At 42.2% G+C, this 14,546-nt stretch overlaps 1 long non-coding RNA gene across 2 annotated transcripts; it reads right to left on the bottom strand.

Annotated features, from left to right (window-relative positions):
* Window positions 1-576: 576 nt before the first annotated feature.
* LOC129826330 (uncharacterized) lies at window positions 577-5,560 on the bottom strand. Of its 2 annotated transcripts, none has more exons than XR_008755022.1 (10): window positions 3,954-5,560; window positions 3,033-3,128; window positions 2,757-2,860; window positions 2,545-2,649; window positions 2,267-2,398; window positions 2,017-2,123; window positions 1,800-1,924; window positions 1,546-1,633; window positions 1,409-1,446; window positions 577-1,248 (listed from the first exon to the last, which is right to left on the bottom strand). It is a non-coding gene; the product is annotated as an uncharacterized LOC129826330 (long non-coding RNA). The 2 variants fall into 2 exon arrangements; XR_008755021.1 differs by having other exon boundaries at window positions 578-1,248; window positions 2,311-2,398; window positions 3,954-5,559.
* Between the last annotated feature and the right edge of the window lie 8,986 nt (window positions 5,561-14,546).

Raw genomic sequence — 14,546 nt, 5'->3', positions numbered from 1 at the left:
TCTCTCCATTAGACTTAAGTTCATGAACCTTCACTCTGCAAGTAGATCAAATACCTGTTTCATATCAAACCATGGTGGACAATCACACTGTAACCTTCTCTGATCTACTCGGGAGACATCATTAGCTGATCTCAGGCTACATCATCTATTTGTTTTGGATTCCAGAGGTCTCCTTACATTTCAAATGTTGATGTAGCATTTGAACTCAATGAACCTTTACTCTTGATAGTGTGTAAATGATGTAGGCTATACCATATCTAACAAGCATTGAGCTTATTATTTCATCATCGCTATGCAAACTAGGCTGATTTCCGCAACAAGTTTTGTTTAGGTAATAAAATGAAAACATTATTTGAACTACTTTTGGGTACCTTGTTAACATTACAACATGAAATCCATGTCTTAAGCATTGCTACGTTTTGGAAATGGCAAAGATCTGCTTGACACATTAAAGTTACTTACCTTACAGATCACGAAGTCAACTAATTTCCAACCCAGTCATATGTAAATAAGTTTGATTCATACACTGGCTTGTCTGGCTGTCATGTTTTTATTTTAACCTGCCCTTCGCTTATCTACACTGATATAATATAATTTCAGTAGTCCTCTACTATGATTTTTTTTAAGTATATCTCGCATAGCTCATTAGTACACCCTTGTGGTTGAATATATATGTATCTATTGTAGGTCCTAGCATACAGCAATGAATAATGTGGAACAAATAAATACCATCCAAGGATACCTTACACTTACAATAATGAACACCTTGTGAAACCACTGTGCAAACCAACCTGGCAATATTTAAGATTGTAATATATAAACTTTGATCATTTTTGGTACAGTTTGTCATTAATTTATTTTCACCGATTTTTTTGTACACTCACATGGCAATCATAGATTAAATTACTGATTTCTGATGTGTGGAATATAGAGAAGCTGGTTGCTGTGTGGGTGGGAGGTTCTGCCTGTCACTTGTTCTCAGCAGCCAGTCTCGGAAGGGGGACTTGAAGAGGGAGACTGCGAAGTCCAGGCACTGCTGCTCTCTTTGTTCTGAGTGTTTGCAGTGCTAGTGTTTTTGGTTAATCTGTGGATCTCACATATTATGTGCCCAGTATAATAAAAAAACTTCATTAGCAGATAATGACAACAACAGTAGCTGTAGATGATGTAATGAAAAGTTGGAGGGTGGTTGGTAGTGAAGGACATCATGTGGATCCACGTCTGAGTGTTGAGCAGAATCCCTACCTCCTGGAGAACAAGAGCAGAGTTAAAGGGAACAGGTTGGGAGACAGAGACGGTAACAACCAAACACACAGGTTACATTTTACTGTGAGAAAATTTGATGGATTAGTGTAGTGTTATAAATGGGAGATATGTATTTTCATCAATTTTGGAAGGTATAGCCTACCTCAAGCGATACCTCTTGGGCTCGGTCAGCCGATGGTCCTAAAGTCATTTGGAGGTAAATTGAAGAGGTACATTTTTATAAGCTCAGCATAACTACCATTTCTTGCTTTCTCAAATGTCAACCAAAGCTTAACATACTTTGTCTATTGGGCTTCACTGAAGTGAGGGGTGTCGACCGTCCAACTGCTCCAACTGTAGAAGATTGTTGGCTTCCACCGAGGTAACCCTAGGAAGACAAAGAGAAAACTATCAGTGTTAGGGAAACAAAAAATAGCTTCAGGTTATTTTGTGTGCAAATACAAATAGTTATTATCTGAGATTTTTTTTATTCACTTTAACAGATGGTGACCCCAGCTAGGAGCAAAAGAGCGGCAAGGTTTCCCAGGTCTCACCTTCCTTTTGTCCTTCTTCCAAACCAAGTCATTCGCCAGGATCTCGTAGCACTTGGTCCCCTTCTTGATTCTGCTCCGGTAGCTTTCCTTCAGTTTTCCTGGGCCTTGTCGATGTTCAGTCTCATCTTGATTGATAAAAGGAACAAATGCAATTAAATTTCATATTTCAAATATCTATTGGAGGGTCAGAAAATAAATTAACAGCGGACATTTTTACCTGGTCAAAAACCTCCACATCCTTCTCAGTCGTGCCTGAAGGTGGTCCTCAAAGGAATTCTGATCTGGTTTGACGACTTCCACCACATCAGGTGGGGTTTCAGTGATCTGAAAGTACGTTATACAAAAATAGCAATAGACAAACAACAACACTAAGTCAATCACACATTTGAAAGAGTACTATGTATGCAATAATTGTATATACAATTGCATTGTTTATCTCAGTCAACAACTGTGGTTCCCGTCCGTACTATGTGGAGACCTGGATGCTGCTGTTGGGTGCAAAGAAAATGACCTTCAGGTTGTTCTCCCACCCTTCCTGGTACCAATGAAGGGACTTGCCCATGGCAGTCTTGAGGGTCTGGTTGGTACATTCACCAGACCTGGAAGAGGGGGTAGGAAAGCTATCTATTGACAATGTAAGATATTGAAATATGTCTGATTATGTACCATGGGAAAACAAAAACTAATTGTAAAAAATAAATAAAGCAAACCATTGGTGACAGAATATAACCCATAACATCCGTACCTTGTTCCAGCGTTCATGACCTCGGTCACTCAAGATGACCTCAGGAGAACCGTGGGTGTTGAAGATGTCCACCATCACCTTGGAGGTGGCCTCGCCAGTCTCGTCCTTGATGGGCATTATACAAAACAAAAATCCATGTTTGGATCCAAGCTCCCTTTGTATGGGTTACAGAAGGGACTTTAGAGCTCAGCACATACTCTTCCTTTACTGACCTTAATGGGTATTGCCTCCACCCACTTGGTGAAGTGATTGGTCGCCGTCAGACACCAGCTGTTGCCATTCCTGGATTTCACGAAGGGTCCGATGAAGTCCACGCCTAACATTTAAAGTTTTAGAGAGAAGATTACTTTATTCTTACCCATATCTGTGTCATACAGTATGCATATTTTCATACACACACATTCTATAATATTGAACTCTGCTGTGGTCAAATAAAGCAACCATTACAAAACAACTTATCAGGGCAAAATTGTAATTGGGACATTTACCGATCATGTGCCATGGTGAAACAACTTTGATGAGCCTCAACTCCAGCGGCAGTCTTCACCCTCTCAAACTTCTGGCAGGCTAGACAGGGTACTGACCTTTAAGCAAAAAGTAACAACTTGAAACATTGTGTGCTCTCTGATATGACATTTATTGAGATCATAATAATTTCAGATAAAATAGAATGTGATAGCGTAGGTTGGGCCTCCTGAGTGGTGTGGTGGTCTAAGTCACTCCATCGCAGTGCTAGCTGTGCCACTCTGGGTTCGAGTCCAGGTTCTGTCACAGCCGGCCGTGACGGGGACCCATGGGGCGGTGCACAATTGGCCCCGAATTGTCCGGGTTAGGAGAGGGTTTGGCTGGTAGGGATGTCCTTGTCCCACCGTGCACTAGCGACTGGAGTTTCCTCTGATGCAATAGTTTGGCTGGCTTCCAGATTAGGTGGGCATTGTGTCAAAAAGCAGTGTGGATTGGTTGGGTTGTGTTTCAGAGGACGCACAGCTCTCGACCTTCGCCTCTCCCGAGTCCGTATGGGAGTTGCAGCGATGAGACAAGACTGTAACTACCAATTGGATACCATGAAAAAGGGGTAAAAAAAAAAAAGCATAGGTTGCTTTTTGCAATCATGCGCTTCACTCGGCCTCCTTCTCCTCCTTAGTAAAAAGAAATCGCCCTCCTGTGTGGCTGGCCATCCTTCCCCCATAGGGACATGTGATTGCATAACAATTTGGAAGAACTGAGTTGTTGAAATAAGTCTAAGTACATTTACGCTAATGTTTTTCTCTCTCTGTTTATCTCTCTCCATCTCTCTCTCTGTCTGTCTTCCATTACCAACTAGCTAAATGGAAAATGGTTGTTGAAAAATGGTTGTACATAGCTAAATCCATCCAGTTATCTAATAGAAGTTAACTGCTTAACGTTACCCTGAATTGTGAATTTCTCTGAATGTTGCGCCTCTTGTCGAGATAAGTGGTGCCTTCATAGTGCTTCACCTGGATGGAAAGATTTAAAAAAATCTCCTCGAGGGATGCCATTGAAGTGCAAGTTACATACAAACAGAAAGCTACAATAACAGTTACAGTAGCTAGCTAGTTAGCTAGCTAAATAAAACTGTAGCTGGCAAGCTGACTAGGCAGGCTGAGGTAAATAAGTACAGTAGGTTAGCTAGCTATGTCAATCTAAAATCAGCTTAAATGATTTCTTCATATTTAACAACATTTACTTATATAAAAACAACTATATGGTAAAGAAAGAGTGTTCTCTTTCCAGTCTTTTCGGTCCTCTGAAGCACCAGGTAGTCAGAAGGTTGGCATTGTCAAAAGCACTGTCCTTGGAGAGCAATTCTGAGGCAGACTGAGCGAGTGTTTATTCGGTGAAATAGAACTAGAACTGTCCACATCCTCCTTCCTTCGCAACCGCTACAAGTTAAAATAGAGCCAAGCAACCAGCATAGCAACGGATGCTTTAGTTCATTTCGTAATCTGGTCAGAATTTTGTAAATTCTAGCAACAGCCCTACCAACACAAGCTAAAACTCATCAAATCCCATTGTGACGCAAGGGTGGACACTTTTTGGCAGGGGGACACAATTTGGCATGACAGGCCCACTCCTCATCGGATAACACTCCTCTAGCACTCCTCTCCTTCCTTTGTTCCCGGCCTGCACAACACAGCACACTGCACCACACCATCATGTCCAGGTCTGCCCTCTAGGGAACATAGCCTGGCAGGAGCCTGGTTTTCATAGCGCAGATTTTTTTAGTTTCTTCTTCTACTTGGGTTTTTGTCTGTACTGGTGCTGGCTAATTACCGGTGCATTCTCCTCCTGCCAACCACGTGCGGCTGTCGTGCACCCACCATCACCACCCCCTTTCTCCTCTCCCTCTTCCCGACTCCTCACTGCTAGCTCAGGGAGTATGGCATACAGTGGTGGAGAGAGCTGGGGTACAGATGTGTATTAATGAAGTGGTGTAGGGCAGGGGGTGACTCACAGAGAGAGAAAGAGAGGGAGGAAGAAGGAGAGAAAGTAACATAAGAGAAGGTGAAAAGAAAGCAGGATGCTATTTGCATGCAGAGAGAGAACCACTTCCACCAATGAGAACCACTTCCACCAATGAGAACCACTTCCACCAATGAGAACCACTTCCACCAATGAGAACCACTTCCACCAATGAGAACCACTTCCACCAATGAGAACCACTTCCACCAATGAGAACCACTTCCACCAATGAGAACCACTTCCACCAATGAGAACCACTTCCAACAATGAGAACCACTTCCACCAATGAGAACCACTTCCACCAATGAGAACCACTTCCACCAATGAGAACCACTTCCAACAATGAGAACCACTTCCACCAATGAGAACCACTTCCACCAATGAGAACCACTTCCACCAATGAGAACCACTTCCACCAATGAGAACCACTTCCACCAATGAGAACCACTTCCACCAATGAGAACCACTTCCACCAATGAGAACCACTTCCACCAATGAGAACCACTTCCAACAATGCCTTTTTCCTCTCTCTCTCTCTCTCTCTCTCTCTCTCTCTCTCTCTCTCTCTCTCTCTCTCTCTCTCTCTCTCTCTCTCTCTCTCTCTCTCTCTCTCTCTCTCTCTCTCTCTCTCTCTCTCTCTCTATCTCTCGATGTCTCTCTTTCTCTCTCTCTTTCGCTCTCTCTTTCTCTCTCTCTCTCTCTCTCTCTCTCTCTCTCTCTCTGTCTCTCTCTCTCTCTCTCTCTCTCTCTCTCTTTCTCTCTCTATCTCTCTCTCTCTCGATGTCTCTCTTTCTCTCTCTCTTTCGCTCTCTCTCTCTCTCTCTCTTTCTGCTTGCACTTTCTGACTTTCCTTTGCTTGCTTGCTCTTCCCTCCCTCTCCCTTCCCTCTCTCCCTCCTCTTTCTCCTTGCCTCTATCCTTCGCTCTCCGGCTTTCTGCCACTGCTGATTTGAATAATTCAGCACAAGCCGGTATTCTCCAGGGGCCCATTGTCTGTGCACAGGAGGAGAATGAGAGAGAGAAAGGGACAGAGAGAATAAAGGAGAGATGTACAAAGGCAGGGCAGTGTGAGTGGTGGTGGTGGGTGGGTGGGTGGGGGGGGGGGTTCCTGCCTACCTACTCACCTTGCTGTGGTGTAAATCAGTCCTAATGAGGCAGTGGAGGAATACCCAGGCCCAGCGACGGACTGCGGACCCCATCTGCACACACACACAAACACACCACTTCCATAACCTCCGGGAGTGTGTGCTCCAGCTAACGACCTTTGTGTAGTCACCTCTAAGTTCAATGCCATCCAACTGGAGCAGGCATGAAGAGCAGTGGTCTGTAATGACAGAGCACACATACCCACAAACAATCTATGACACACGTAATCTATAATGTAATATAATCAACTGTAATTAAACCAACCCATGATAAAATCAATAGCCCATCATTTTCCAACCAAAATGTTTTGTCCACCGAGTGCAATTTCTGCCGGAGTGGTAACCGTTAGGGCCTACGGGCTGTGGATTGCGAGTTGTGGGCTTTGGTAATATAGTGTGGGGGTCTAACCTCCTATATGTCTGGAAAGGCAACGTGGTCTGAGTGCAATTCATATTATTCTGTATTTAAATCTGTGACTCCATTTAGCATGATATGTTACATTATGAATGGAGGACGTATAGTATTGTACGTCTTTATCTGAGACCAGGTTGCATGTTGCACAGTAACAACAAATCACAATTATGGGAAGAATTTACGTTGGTGTTTAGGGGAACCAACGACAAAAGTTAAGTGAATTTAAGTAGCAGGTTTGCTAAAACACTACAGTTGTCCCTGACAAGATTACAACATGCAACCTCTGGATTGCTAGACTGTCGCGGATTACCCTCACCCATCCTCCCGGGCCAACCTCCATACTTTTGTTTCTCTAGACCATTCGAGACCTTGGGACTATACGGTTAATTGAGTTATTCACATAGCCCTGTTTTGTTCAATGTTCTATCTGCATTTTTGTCAAAATGTAGTTTTTGACATGGCCTTGTTCTGTTCAATGTTCTCTACTTATATAGTACTTTGAATACTCCAAGCATTATTAGGTATAATACATCTTGGAAGTGCTCAGAAATATGTGACGTCTGTAGCGGTGCGTGAGTAAAATCACTGGGGAAGCCATAAAAGAGCCATATTACAACCTACTGTATGTGTTGTGATAATTGTGTTTTTTTTGCTCTATAAACAGTTAGTTCATGTGCCTTGCCACCGTGATATATAGGCCTAAGGCCGAGATAATGAGAAGACACACTGGCAGAATAAATTACTCCACAACTTTGTTTCATCACAAAACCGGAGAGCAACATCAGTCCACAAAGCATATTGCATGTAATGTTTCCATCATTTTTGGACTACTAAACAGCTATTGATTTAGATCCATGGAGAGTTACAGCAAGTCACAAAGAAAACAGGAGCTGCCTCCAATATTCCAGCACCATTTCAACTTCAACATTTCAACATCATCAAATCACCTATGCTTAGTCTAATACAGTGACAAGTAAAAGATACCACAAACAATTTAGTTTATGATTTGGCTGTCAATGGTCCCTGTGTGTGTGTGTGTGTGTGTGTGTGTGTGTGTGTGTGTGTGTGTGTGTGTGTGTGTGTGTGTGTGTGTGTGTGTGTGTGTGTGTGTGTGTGTGTGTGTGTGTGTGTGTGTGTGTGTGTGTGTGTGTGTGTGTGTGTGCGTGCATGCGTGCGTGCATTTGAGCATCATGTTTGAGCATCATCATCCCCCTACATGTAGAGAAAGGCAATGCCATCCTCCTCTCTTTCATGTTAACAAAACATTGTTTGTTTTTTGTTGTCCTAAGCTACCTGGCTAAAATGCTTGTTCACAAGCCTAACTTCCTTTCATGGGCAACTATAAGCCAGCTAGTTAACATTACACTACTACATCTAGCTACATATTGAACTTCTATCCTCTCAGGCCAGGGTACAATGTATGAATTTATGGTTGGATCAGAATCTCCATTATAATCATTGGCCAGTATGGGGAATGAAGTGAAAACGACAAGTCCAAATCCCTGTCTCCATCCATGGCTAATTTCAAAAAGAGACAATTTTAGCTAGATAGATTGGCTATAATTTTATACGCTTTTTATCAATGGAGGCCAAATGCTAGCTGGCTTCCATTGCATTCAATGCTATGGGCGGCAACAATGTTATTCTCTTTTTGACCAGATAGCATCAGATAGAGGGGCACTGTTTTGCTCGCTTGAATGCTTTCTCTGGTGAGATACATTCAGCCTCTTGAGAATTGAAGGAAAATGATCAAACACAGAGAGACAAAAGATATTTTATGTTCTTTTCTTTGTAAATGTTTTGGTGAAAACTGGTTTCCCTTGGCATCCATGAATACACGTCACTGCGTTTAGTATATTTCGTATTGCTCTGACGCCTGGCTGGGAGAGGAGACTACACTGTGAAGGCACAGGCCATACATTGACAAATTATTAAACTGTTCCAGAAATACTTCATCAGTTCCAGACATCACAACACTATCTATCGCAGGAAAGACTGAGAACCAAGACTGCTGAGTGCACAATAAAAAAACTATCTCTCTCATTCTCTCTTTCTTTTTTTCTCTTTCTCTCTCTCTGCTTTTTCATTTTTCTGTTGTTCTCCAAGTTAAGTGTGTTTATGTTTTTTCTTCTGACATGCATCCCCAACCACCAATTTCCTAGTTATAACCTGGAAGAGGGAAACTGTACAGCTTCTATAGGATTTTTTGGGGGGACAGAAAAAATGCCCCTCTTCACAAGCCCCCCTGCATTCCCTACTGGTGATTTATTCCTATTTATATCTACACCTTCATGAATATGGACCAATGAAGACGCTTTGTACTGTCTAGTGACTTCAGTCAAGTACTGCTCTCTTCGGAGATGACATACTAGACCGTCAGATGTAAGGTTTTTTATGCATTGAAGGATTAGGGGAAAAAAGACAACCATATAATGTCTAGACATCAAAGGAATGATGCAAATGTTGTGAAAGGGCTTTCTGTGGGATGTTTTATGATTGAACACGATAACTGTCAGGCATTTGGGTATAAAATATACATGTAAACGCTTGGGGGACGTGTCTTGGAGATTTTTCGACAATAAACCAAGCATTGATAATTACGTCTATTAATAAATACAGTTGTATTTATAGCTTCTTGTTTTGGGTGAGAATCCCACACGTCTCTCCAGTAAAAAAAAGCAATGATCCTGGTGGATTTGATATGATTACTTGTCTTTACAGAGTATGGTTAATTTTTGCCCCCTGAGACAAAACATTTAATATTGCAATAATAAAATATTGTAAAACCTTTGCTGGATTGTTCATGGGAGAAAACAGGGAGGCATTTGGTGCAGTATACTGTAGAACAATTAGCATAATAAACCAGGTTTTTAAGATGAACTTAGGAAAGACTTGTAGAACCTGTGCTTTAGGGGCATCAAAGCTGCTCTTCTCCTTCCTCAGGGCGTCTTCTTTTTTCTATCTGTCCCTCACTGTAGTTAGCTTTTCCAGAGATGTACCTTTCCCCTCCTCCCTCTAGTTAACAAGTCAACATCAGAAGGTGTGTTTCAGTTTGGTCACATACTATATCTCACATTAGCAAGCCGTACATGATGAATGAACCCACATGAGGATAATGGTAAAATAATCAGCTTTAGATATTTGGCCAATGAATCTTACTGTATCCTGGGACCGAGGGGATAGCGGGAGGGAGTGAGGGAGAGAGATGGCAGCCTTCCCTCCCTCATATGCTCCCCTAAACACAACAAAGGCAACATAACCAACAAAAACAGGTCACAACTCCTGCAGCTCTGTCGCACGTCCGGTATGTACATAGTCAATGGTAGGCTTCGAGGGGACTCCTACGGTAGGTACATCTATAGCTCATCTCCTGGCAGTAGTACTATAGACTACTTTATCCATGACCTCATCCCAGAGTGTCTCAGAGAGTTCACAGTCAGCCCAGTGACACCCCTATCAGATCACAGATAAATCACAGTCTACTTGAACAGAGCAGTATTCAATCATGAGGCATCAAAGCCAAAGGAATTGAATAATATCAAGAAATGCTATAAATGGAAGGAAAGTAGTGTGGAAACCTACCCAAAAACAATTAGGCAATAACAAATTCAATCCATTTAGAAAAATTCAAGGTGTAAACTTGGCAGTAGAAAACCTAAAAAGCATATTTGACATCTCAGCTTCCCTATCAAATAAAAAAAATGTGAGTCAGACAACCTAAGAAAACCTACAGACACAGAAAACCTGAGCCTACACCAATCACTAAAACAATACAGAAATACACTACAGAGAAAAAAGGAACAGTACATCAGAAATCAGCTCAATGTAATTGAAGAATCCATAGAATCTAACCACTTCTGGGAAAATTGGAAAACACTAAACAAACAACAACACAAAGAGTTATCTTTCCAAAATTGAGAGGTATTGATAAACCACTTCTCCAATATCGTTGGCTCTATAACAAAGAACAAACAGCAAAAACATATACATGATCAAATGCAAATCTTAGAATCAACTATTAAAGACTACCAGAAGGCACTTGATTCTCCAATTACATTGAATGATCTACAGGACAAAATACAAACCCTCCAATCCAAAAAGGCCTATGGTGTTTATGGTATCCTAAATGAAATGATAAAATATACAGACCACAAATTCCAATTGGCTATACTTAAGTTCTTTAACATCATTCTCAGCTCTGGCATCTTCCCCAATATTTGGAACCAAGAACAGATCACCCCAATCCACAAAGTGGAGACAAATTTGATCCCAATAACTATTATGGGATTATCATTAACAGCAAACTCTTACATTTGCTCAGTAAAAACAAAGTACTAAGCAAATGTCAAATTGGCTTTTTACCAAATTACCAAACAACAGACCACGTATTCACCCTGCACATCCTAATTGACAAACAAACCAAAACACAGGAAAAGTCTTCTCATGCTTTGTTGATTTCAAAAAAGCTTTTGACTCAATTTGACATGAGGGTCTGCCATACAAATGGATGGAAAGCTGTGTTGGGGGGAAAACAAACAAGTATGCAGTTAAAATTGGCAAAAAACACACATATTTCTTTCCACGGGGCCGTAGGATGACACAGGGATGCAACCACCCTCTTCAACATATATATCAACATATTGGCAAGTCATTAGAACAGTCTGCACCAGTCGGCCTCACCCTACTAGAATCTGTCAAATGTCAAATGTCTACTGTTTGCTGATGATCTGGTGCTTCTGTCCCCAACCAAGGAGGGCCTACAGCAGCACCTAGATCTTTGGCACAGATTCTGTCAGACCTGGACACTGTCAGTAAATCTCAGTAAGACAAAAATAATGGTGTTCCAAAAAAGTCCAGTTGCCAGGACCACGAATACAAATTCCATCTAGATACTGTTCCCATCGAGCACACAAAAAATGATACATACTTTGGCCTCAACAGCGTCACAAGTAACTTCCACAAAGCTGTGAACGATCTGAGAGACAAGGCAAGAAGGGCCTTCTACGCCATCAAAAGGAACATCAAATTTGACATACAAATTTGGATCTGACAAAAAATACTTGAATCAATTATAGAACCCATTGCCATTTATGGTTGACAGGTCTGGGGTCCGCTCACCAACCAAGAATTCACAAAATGGTACAAACACCAAATTGAGACTCTACATACAGAATTCTGCAAAAATATCCTCAGTGTACAACGTAAAACACCAAACAATGCATGCAGAGCAGAATTAGAACGATACCTGCTAAAAGAGACGTTCAATTCTACAACCAACTAAAAGGAAGTGATTCCCAAACCTTCCATAACAAAGCCATCAGCTACAGAGAGATTAACCTAGAGAAAAGTCCCCTAAGCAAGCTGGTCCTGGAGCTCTGTTCACAAACACAAAAAGTCCCTGAAGAGTCCCAGGACAGCAATACAATTAGACCCAACCAAATCATAAGAAAACAAAAAGAGAATTATTTCCAATTTGTCAAGTAATTAACAAAAAAACAGAGCAAACTAGAATGCTATTTGGCCGAGTACACTGTGACAGAAGGAAAACTTTGACTATGTACAGACTCAGTGAGCATAGCCTTGCTATTGAGAGAGGCTGCTGTATGCAGACATGGCTCTCAAGGAAAGACAGGCTATGTGCACACTGCCCACAAAATGAGGTGGAAACTGGGATGCATTTCCTAACCTCCTGCCAAATGTATGGCCATATTAGAGACACATATTTCCCTCAGATTACACACACCCACAAATGAATGAAATACCACAGTGTGCCATCACAGCAGCAAGATTTGTGACCTGTTGCCACAAGAAAAGGGCAACCAGTGAAGAACAAACACCATTGTAAATACAACCCATATTTATGCTTATTTATTTTCCCTTGTGTATTTTAACTATTTGCACATCGTTACAACAGTGTAAATATCCATAATATGACATTTGAAATGTCTCTATTCCTTTGGAACTTTTGTGAGTGTAATGTTTACTGTTAATTTGTATTGTTTATTTCGCTTTTGTTTATTATCTATTTCCCATGCCAATAAAGCCATTTCAATTGAATTTAATTGAATAGAGAGAGAGAGAGAGAGAGAGGGAGGGAGGGAGGGAGGAAGGGAGGGATGTAATGAGGGTGGGCGGCCCTTTGCCAGTAACTCTGTCCAGGAGTGGATTGTTCAATGTTTACACTCTATGAAGACAAAGCCATAAACTAAGATTAATTGGCTCCACATGTTGATAAACTCTTGACCCCCCCCCCCCCCCCCCTCTTTTTGTCTGGGGGGGTCACCTATTGCAAACTGGCTCTGCCAGAACCTATCCTGGGGCAATAAAGACTATGCATGACAAATTGGACCATTTCATTATTTTGTGAAATAATGTAAAATAATGAGAAATGTTGGGCGAAGTGAGATTTGGTGAGTTATTTTGTTGGCTTGTGTCCTACAGATTGATTATATATGTTGTGATTTTCCTTATGGCAATTGTAGAGATCAGTTTTCTGCTGCTGCCCACCATTATTGATGCAATCTGTGTGGTCAGCGCTATAAGGTCTTGGATTGAACACAGTCCACAAGAAAGAAAGAAAGAAAGAAAGAAAGAAAGAAAGAAAGAAAGAAAGAAAGAAAGAAGGAAAATGTCTCAACATCTGCCTTGCAGCTGGGAGGATTTTGGAGAGAGAAAGAGACACCAGGAGAAGAAGGAATTAAACATAAAGGGAAGGGGGACCTCAGGGACAGAGGAGCCAAAATGGCAGGGCTGGAACAAAATGGCAGGGGTGAGGGAACACCAGAGCATTTACCTGCTGAAGTCACACAGGTTGAATACGCCATGCCATTCACAACCTAATCTTGGCACACCCATAGCTACAGAGAGGTCAGTAGTGGTAGCCAGGCTGGGTGTTTTGGCTTGCTGCCGTGGCACTCACAGCACTGAAGTACCCCTTCCTTTCCTTTGACTTGGCTAGTTGGCTGTGTGGCTGGCTGTGTGGGGGGCCCAGCCGTCACTCCTACAGGGCCTGACAGTAATCAGGAGGAGAAGTGAGTGCTGAGGAAGGGTCAACAGTAACAAACCCTGCTCTTCGTTTAGGCCAGATTAAGCAGATTGCTTATTGCCAATGACATAATTTAGATGAATGGTGGTTGTAATCCATCAAACGGTTGTGAGTGTGCGTGTGTGTGTGTGTGTGTGTGTGTGTGTGTGTGTATGTGTGTGTGTGTGTGTGTGTGTGTGTGTGTGTGTGTGTGTGTGTGTGTGTGTGTGTGTGTGTGTGTGTGTGTGTGTGTGTGTGTGTGTGTGTGTGTGTGTGTGTGTGTGTGTGTGTGTGTGTGTGTGTGTGTGTGTGTGTGTGTGGAGGAGGGAGGGAGGGAGGAAGGGAGGGTGGTAGGTTGGAGTGGAGAGAGAGGGGGCCCAGGGAGTAAAACCCTCTCAGTGCCTGGCTGCCAGTAGAGATCCCATTACCCTACACCTGTTAACAACCCCAATCCTGCAGTGTGAACAGTAAATTGATCGCTTTATCGGAGAGAGGAAACAGGGTGGAAGAGAGAGGAAGGGAAAAATAGTAAAATAGAGAGAGGGTTATTCTGATTTGAGTGTTGGAGGGACAAGCCCCTCTGGACATGATGGATGAGCTAGGGCTCTGGGGAGACAGGTCACCACAACACAGATCACCACCACAATGGTCACAGTCTAACACTGGGGCAACAGGGACATCTAGTGGTGGAGCCAGGAGCACGCAGGACCTACTACATGTGAGTAGCGAATGACAGGGGTAAGACAGGAACAAACTAATGCCTTTGTGTCAACTTCAACCTGGTCCTGGATATATCACATCTTGAGAAGCCAATGTCTACAGTTACTGTGACTGCTTTGGAGAATAATAGCTCTTGACCCCATGTGTCACAGGTTCTTAAGCATTTCATTAATGAACACCTAAAGCATTTTATCTATTCAAAACAGTGCCAACAA

This window comes from Salvelinus fontinalis, chromosome 28, assembly GCF_029448725.1.
Source record: "Salvelinus fontinalis isolate EN_2023a chromosome 28, ASM2944872v1, whole genome shotgun sequence".
NCBI lineage: Eukaryota > Metazoa > Chordata > Actinopteri > Salmoniformes > Salmonidae > Salvelinus > Salvelinus fontinalis.
The sequence above is the reverse complement of the archived record's forward strand: the minus strand, read 5'-3'. Positions and strand labels throughout refer to the sequence as shown.